Raw genomic sequence first — 9,170 nt, 5'->3', positions numbered from 1 at the left:
TTTTCCAAATGAAAAACCAAAATATGATGGTGACACACACAGTGGTTTACACTATACAATATGTTACTTACTGTATAACATTGTCAATGTACTGTATGTTTCAAAAGCACACCAACACTTGAGTCTCACTCAGACTTGTCCTGCCTTACCACTCAGCAACGTACTATAAAGCTACAACCACTATACCTTCTCCCATTTTTGCATAAATATAATCCTTCATGTCACTGCTCAATGGTTAACTGCAGGTGATATATATATATATATATATATATATATATATATATATATATATATATATATATAGAAGTGGAAGAATAAGTGTCACTCCAGGGGTATCTGAGTGCCGGTTCGCTTGCTCTGTCTATATATATATATATATATATATATATATATATATATATATATATATATATATATATATATATATATATATATATATATATATATATATACACACACATACATACATACTACATGAAAAGCCTGTGTTTTTCCCTGTGCCCCTTACTCTGTAGGAGACTTCACAGTCCTAGTGCTCCCTCTAATTCAAAACCCTCCCATGACTAAGCTGCTGCTGCACCAATCAGAGCTCAGCACAAACCTCTCAGCCTCTGTCCTCTGGTGCAAAGTGTCATGGGACTTAGTCAACTTCCAGTAATGCACAGCACACTTGTGCAATCACTGTGGCTTGGCTCCCGATGCTCAGCTCCATTATTCATTGTCACATTGGCAGATAGGTGAAGCTGCAGCACTACCCCACTCCCATGCACAAAACCTTTATTTGTAAAAAAAATAAAAATCATTTTGTAGTCAAAAATACATGGCAACGACAGGGGGCCCCTAGCTAGAGGGGGCCCAGGGGCACTGACCACTTGTGCCTCCATTGTAATCCAGCCCTGACCATACTCCATTTATGCCATAGTTATTGTATTAAAATAAAAATCATAAATAAACACTAATCACCTACATGAGGCAACAGATTGTAAGCTTGCAGCAGGGCCCTCTAACCCCCAAGACTGTTGTTACCCACTTTGTTTTATTACTGTTTACTATTGTAAAGCACAATTGAATCAGCTGTGCTACATAACAAACTGTACCTAAATAAGTAAATAATGAGGCATTATGTATACGTACCACTTTCAGCCACCTGGACACCCATTTCTCCCACCAGGTTGGTAGGTGGTGGGTAGTTGGCTGGTGGGAGGTTCACTTCACTGTAGCCAGTGTAGCTGGGTGTAGAAGGGAGGGAGAATGAGGAGGTTTGGGAGTGGGTTGGGGTAGGGTCGTGGGTAGGGGAAGGGGAGTGGGTTTGGGTAAGGTCATGGGTAGGGGGAGGGTCGTGGGTAGGGGGAGAGGAGTGGGTTTGGGTAAGGTCATGGGTAGGGGAGGGTCGTGGGTAGGGGAAGAGGAGTGGGAGTGGGCCGCCTCCTCACGGGCCTGTCTTGCTAGTTCCCATGCTGTGTAAATAAGAAACAAAATGGATGAGTGTCAATTATGGGTCATTATTGTATGAATCACAATCAAGAATCATATACAATTACATATTATATCCACATGACTGCATGTCAAAGAGGAAGTATCACACATATAGTATATGCCATTTTAAACTCATTAACGCCCATTTAACCTCATTTACTTAAATAAGTTAATTAAAGCATTCACTGGTAATTATGTATTTATTGCATAAAAACTCACATCTTGCAATCCATCGCCTTAGACGCTGTTGTAGGTCAGGCTGGCGCCTCCGCAGGTAGGACCATCGCCTCTCCAGCTGGGCGACGGTCCTCCGCACCTGTGTGCGGGAGAATATTCTGCGCCGGGCAGCAACATACGCCCGGCGCTTATCTCTGTTGCTGATGAAGGGCCCCGCACGGCCCCGCCTGCTCTCCATTACGGAGACCAGGGCCATGAGCTCCGCAGTAGTAAACGGGGGTGCTCTGCCATAGGTCGCCATCTTAGCAATGGCGCATTAAAAACAATTATGTATTGTCAATGGCTGCCTGCCTGCCTCTTACTTCAAATATATATATATATATATATATATATATATATATATATATATATATATATATATGTAAAACCAAATAATATTTGCACAAATAACAACATCACCAACACATACAAAACAGACAGGGTGAAAGAAGTAGGAAAGCCCAATATACTCACCAAACATGGCTGAAAACATCAGCTGAAACAGTGGTAAAAAATATACAGTTTAACATATCTCTACAAGGTATAAATTTTAACACCCATATTGGTGTAGAACCAATACACTTCAAACATTAAAAATAGTGCAATAGCATTTTGCATTAATAGGCCATGGTGGCATGTAAAACCTCACCTTATACCGGGCCACACTAGAGATCTGGATTAAAATGTTCCTAGCATCAAGCCACTATTTATAGGCCTATCACATGTGATTTGGATGCAATCAGTGATTAGTATTGAATGTGTTGTGGCCTGGATTTAAATCTGGAATGGGTTAGTTACATTTGCTGTACCTACAATACAAGTGCACAGTACAAATCACCATTCACATATTGCATGTATGCCTGTGAAAAGTTGTAGTTGTTCAATGATGTAAAATTTAGGCTATGTATAGAAAAACAACCTCGGAATGGACGCCTGGTTTTGATAAGTATTTTTCCCGCTGGTATGGGCGTGGCATTTGCGCCGCACGATCACCACGGTGTACGATACGTAGCAGTACAGAACGCTGGGTGGGGGTGATGTACACAAATTAGATAAATGGGTATATATAGGTGTGCAACAAGAAGTAGATTTTGCTGCAAACATGTCTGGGACAGAGTCAAACAATGAGCATGAGCTCCTCATGGCTCACCTGGAGTCGATAACCTCCAATGTGCACCTGAGCACAAATCAGCCATTGAGAGGTAACCAGGCAATGGTGTCTGCAGGCCCATCTTCTGCAGGGCCACCTTCGACCTCAGCAGAATCATTGGGGCCACAGCAGGTGGCTTCACAAGAGAGTAGCCAGGCCAGCCCTTCGAGTACAGCAACTGGTAGCCGTGGCCGTGGGCGTGGCCGGAAGAGGCCAACAGAGGAACCAACCACTAAGAACAAAGCATTCCAACCGGAGGAACTACAAATACTGGTACCCCGTGCACGGGATTTGATTGAGTTGACACACACGAGGTTGACACCCACAATGAGATGGAAGATTTGGGATGACATCACTGCGGAGATTAATGCGGTTGCTCCACAAGTTAGAGAATCAGAGTGTGTGAAGAAAAGGCAAGTTCAAGTGTGTAAAGTTAGAGTTTAACAATACCAGTAATGTGTTTATACAAAGGTAGATGCAATTGGTAAATGCCAGGTCACGTTGCTAGGAGCAACAGCCATAATTGGCATGTCGCTTATTGAATATATATTAGATGGTGACTGTGAATGTATGTTCAAGATGATTATTTTAAGCTTTGACCTAATGTAAGTTCTGTTGAATGAAGCAGCCTTAAAAATCTGTAGTATATAACAATGCATGCTAATACAAACTTCAGGTGTGAGATGTACTAATTTTAAAACTTTGGTTGCAGGTGGCATGACTTCAAAAGCAACCTCAAGAAGAAAATGACCACACGTTGGGAACACAGCCACACCACTGGGGCTGGCCCCATGCCAGGCCGACTTAAGCTCACCCCCCTGGAGGAGTTGGCAGTGGATTGTATTGCTATAGAGGAGGTCTGGGGGGTGAGCAACATGGACAGTGAGGCCCCAGTGGATGTATTTGTGGCTGAACTTGAAGGTAATTTGTTAGCATGACATAACTAGTTTGTAATAAGTTTCAAGGAATGTGTTGTAATTGTACGTTTCTATTTCAGCACCATCTCCAATGTGCGGGAGTGATAATCTTGAGGAGGAGGAGGAGGAGGAGACAGGGCCACCTGCCACCAGTGGCAGCCAGGTGCAGCAGCCGCCACCGGCCACACCGGATGTGCACGGGTGGACGCAGCTGCTTAACACCATTCAGCAGCAGGGAGAGTTAGCAGCAGAGCGGCTGAGTAGGACCGAGGAGGTCATGCAGGCTCATGTCGCCTCCCAGCAGGCAATAGCTGGGAGCCAGCAGGCAATAGCTGGCAGCCAGCAGGTCATGGCTGATCAAGCCGCTCGCCAAAATGACCTCCTCCTCCACCATAATGAGCTTGTGGCGGAGCTAATCACAACCAATAGGGCCCTATTATCAGCCGTTTCTGGTGCTTTTCCAACACCAGCACTCCCTGCTGCCGGAAGGGGAACACCATCACCCCTTTCCACAGCAGCTGCTCCACCCAACCCACCAGCACAACGTGGCAGTGGTCGAAGAGCTGCTGCACGTGGCCAGGCCTCTACCAGGGCCAAACGTCCACGCAAGTGAGGTGGCATCCACATTAATCTCTGCCCTTATGTCGTCCCAAATCTTTTATTTTGCTGTGTGTGTCAGCTTCATGTGTGCAACCCAATTCCGTGCAAAGGGTACCCACATTTGTGGTGCCTTCGGTTGGAATATTTTGGTTGGTTCCCCTGTTGCCCTCTTTCTGCTACCATTACTGGCTGCTGTTCTCGAAGTGTTAGTCCTATACTTTTCTTGTGAAGCCACCGGATGTGTTCCTAATGATTCTGCTGTGGCTATGTATAAAATGATTTAAATTTTGTACATTCTGTATATTATTTGTCATTATTATTATGTTCCCTTTATTTTTACCCATGTGCCAAATAACATGGACAAAAGTTCTTATTTTTTTTTATAATGTAATAAATTTTTATTTTACCCCCACATGTGTGCTGTTATCGCTGAATGTAAAAGTGAAATGTACATTTATATTTGGTTTACAAAGTTCTGTCCATTGCTTGCAGTGTAAATGTGGGTCAAATAGCAACAATGCAGTCGTGTTTGCAGCATATATTTTTGTATTTAGAAATGGGCCATTTAGGCAGCAATGCTTCCAATTGAACCTATGAAAAGAGTGTAATTAATCACTAATGAGTAGAGGAGTGGATTGTATTGTGGTCAGCTGAGAGTGCTTCAGGTGCGGGCCTACTAATTGGGCGAACCGAATGCCTAGCGCATGAACAAGTGCTCTCTGCAAAGTGAAACTTGCTTATGAAGACCGCATATTTCATGTGTGTTGGTTCGTTTGCAGTCGGTGTCCTGTCCGAATTCACGCCTACCACAGTTCGTGCACTTACTCGTGTACGCCCAGATTTACGCAAAGTTTTGCCCACTTTGAAACCGCGCCCTTGTGTAGGGCCGAATGACGCCCATATTACGCCCATATTTCCCGAGTCAATTCGGTGCACATTTCTGGACGGTATTAGTGAGAACAAGTGCGGAGACAAAGCGTTGCACATGCACATTGCATTGCCTACGCGTGCGCAGACGGCTAAAAAGCGCCCACCGAAAGAATTCGGAACGGACCGCACCAAGCAGAATAAGGCCCTTAAATATGATAGGCTTGACTGAAGAGGTGAGTTGTCAGGGAACGCTTGAAAGTTTGGAGGCTAGTAGAGAGTCTTATAGTGTGTGGAAGGGCATTCCATAGGGTGGGTGCAGCTCTATGAAAGTCCTGTAACAGTGAGTGGGAGCTAGTGATCTGTGCAGAAGAGAGATGCAGATCTTGTGCAGAGCGGAGATATTTTGTGATAAGTGAAGAGATATAGGTTGGTGTGGTTTGGGTAAGAGCTTTGTATGCACTGTGTATGTGCACTGCAGGTGGGACAGATGTAACATGTGCAAAGAGAGGTAAATTTGGGTAGGGTGTGTTATAACTGAAATCTAAATCGCAGTGTAACAATAATGCAGCCAGTATTTACCCTGCACAGAAACAAAATAACTCACACAAATGTAACTCTCTCTATACATGTTACATCTGCCCCACCTGCAGTGCACATGGGTTTGCCCATTTTAAGAAGAAATCTGTACTGGGATCAGATCTGAATATGGGCCAATGAGTGCATGGTTTAGTGTTTTAGCAGTGTCGTGTGTTGGAGAATATAATACCCCTTTTACACCAAAATCCCTGGTCGGACCCTGAACTTTGAACTCGGGAGTTTCCGGAGTTGGACCCAGCTTCATATCCCATTTTTTCAAAAAGTTATATTCAGTGCTCAAGCACACACAGCCGTATAAAAGTGCAGTATCTCCCATATGCTCCCCCCAGTCCCTTCCCCTGCAGCAGCAGCAGACCAAATCTCCCATGTGCTCCCCTGGGACACGGTCAGTTGGTCGACCTAAAGATGGTAGACAGTCATTAGGTCGACACCACTAGGTCGACATACTGCAAGGTCCACAGGGGTCTAGGTCAACATGGGACAAGGTCAACAGGTCATTAGGTCGACACAAGCATTAGGTGGACATGGTCTAGGTCGACAGTCAAAAGGTCGACATGGGGTTTTTCACTGTTTATTGAGCCAACATGTGCCGACAGGCGGTATTTCATGCCCTACCATCCACTAAGGCAGTGATGGCTAACCTTGACACTCCAGCTGTTGTTGAACTACACATCCCAGCATTCCCTGCTACAGTTTTACTATTTGGCCATGCTAAAACTGATGCAGGGCATGCTGGGATGTGTAGTTTAACAACAGCTGGAGTGTCAAGGTTAGCCATCACTGTGTCCATGTCGACTGTGTCGTCATTCGGGTAAAAGAAAACAGTGAAAAACCCCATGTTGACCTTTTGACTGTCGAACTAGATCATGTCGACCTAATGCTTGTGTCGACCTAATGACATGTCGACATTGTCCCATGTCGACCTAGACCCATGTCGACCTAGCAGTATGTAGACCTAGTGGTGTCGACCTAATGACTGTCGACAATCTTTAGGTCGACCATACAATCCATACCCCTCCCCCCAGCACCCCCCAAAAAGAACAAATTATTTCTGTAGGTAGGGTATATATCCCTAAAAAAATGGAGTCACTGGAGTGGGAGGCACATCACGCACCCTCCTCCTTTAAGCTCTTGGTTCCGCTACTGCCTGACAGCGCTGATTCCTAGTGCCAGATAGGGTTGTGGCAGGTCCACCTGTGGAGTGCCAGGTAGCAGCCTGTGTGCACTGTCCACACTGGCTACTGTCTTTTGCTGCTGCAATGAACTGTGGAACTCATGGCACTGACTTACGGAAAGGCGTCCCATGCTTCTGGTATCCTTTCAGCACTACCTGGATGTCCCAACCTGGCTTGGGACCATTTACACCGCTCACGGCCCAGGTCCAACCAGTGTTCCACCCTGATCAGGACCTGGGTAAGAGTCCAGTGTCAATGGACCTGGGTTGGTCCCTTTTACACCAACACTGACCTGGGTCCGACCTGGGTATTTCCTTGGTGTAAAAAGGGGTATTTGGTTCATAATCTAGCGATACAGTGCAGAGTATGGGGGGGGGGGGGCGGACGTTGGGGCAGTGGTGGAGAGTCGTGCCCATGAGAATGCCCAGTGTTTCATGGGCGTTCCCATGGAAATAACCCGGTGACATGGGTGTCAGGGGAGGGCATGGCACTGACTTACGGAAAGGCGTCCCGTGCTTCTGGTATCCTTTCAGCACTACCTGGATGTCCCAACCTGGCTTGGGACCATTTACACCGCTCACGGCCCAGGTCCAACCAGTGTTCCACCCTGATCAGGACCTGGGTAAGAGTCCAGTGTCAATGGACCTGGGTTGGTCCCTTTTACACCAACACTGACCTGGGTCCGACCTGGGTATTTCTTTGGTGTAAAAAGGGGTATTTGGTTCATAATCTAGCGATACAGTGCAGAGTATGGGGGGGGGGGGGGGCGGACTTTGGGGCAGTGGTGGAGAGTCGTGCCCATGAGAATGCCCAGTGTTTCATGGGCGTTCCCATGGAAATAACCCACTTCCTGCCGAATGTCCACGCAGATCTAAGGTTAACCTTAGATGGGCGTGGGCCTTCCACATCATTTGATGGTCGCCGACCATCGAATGATGTAGGTGTTCCCCTACAGCCTGCAAATGGATGTTTTTGTTAAACATCCATTTGCAGCTCGTGCATACGAATGCAGAGTGCAAGGGGGATTTGCGTATCAGCATTCACAGGGTAACGTTTCCATGGGCGCGACTGCAGTTTGCGGCCACAAACCCCCTGCCCATACTGCTCTGTGCGAACAGGCCAGCGAATAATCAATTTGCAGCGCCTGCTTGTACAAAGAAGCTGCACATGCGCAAACATCGCTCCCCTGTTCAAACGTGCAGGGGGGGGCGAATTATACCCCTTTTGCACCAAAATATCTGGTCTTTGCACACTGGGTCGGACCCAGCTTCTGTTTGGCATGATCCCCTGTGCGAGCAATGTTGAGCGACTGCACATACACAAAAATTATGAGCATATTTAGCAGCTTGCTGCGAGCAGGCCCAGTGAACTGCTTATTTGAAGTCCAGCTCACAAATAGCAGTGTGGACAGGGGGGTGGTTGCGAGGGGTTGCGCCTATGGAAAGTCTCCCGTGACGAGGGTGCAAGGGGCGGGCAGCTGACGTCAGCGGATCTAACACACTAGAGAGGTATCTTATATTTGAATGCTGTAGAAATCATTTGATGGTCTGCGACTATCGAATGATTTCACCACGCACGCAAGGCTGGGAATGGATGTTTATGCTATACATCTATTGGCATGCATGCAGAGAAACTGACGTACATGGTGGGGGGAAGCTGTTCATGCGGACGGTGCTTAAATGACACGCAAAGCTGCGAATTTCACAGCTTTGCGTGTCAACCAGAATAAGATCCTAAACAGTTTGTATCCCTATTGCACACTGAATGAGAAATATACATATAATAATCAGATTATTATATGTATATTTCTCATTCAGTGTGCAATAGGGATACAAACTGTTTTGTTTCCTAACCAGATTTACCCCTCCCTGTTGGCACCTGAATGACAGACCTCTGATTGAGCAGCTTGCCAATAAAAGTGTTGTGCAGAATAAGATCCTATATAACCGCTATATACTTTGCACTACATCGCTACACTCTGACTATATACCCCCTATACTCCGCACTACACTATATACCCCCTATATGCAGCACCTAATCACTACAGTATACACCCGCCCCACTACATGACTGCTCTGCACTACATTCCCCACAATAACATTAACAGGGTATGGGTAAAAACCGGACCAGGACAAGACCCCCGACCGCCGGACCGGACATAAAATTCTG

The sequence above is a fragment of the Crinia signifera genome, chromosome 7 (genome assembly GCF_055691185.1).
Source record: "Crinia signifera chromosome 7, ASM5569118v1, whole genome shotgun sequence".
Classification (NCBI taxonomy): domain Eukaryota; kingdom Metazoa; phylum Chordata; class Amphibia; order Anura; family Myobatrachidae; genus Crinia; species Crinia signifera.
This window is presented reverse-complemented; position numbering follows the sequence as displayed.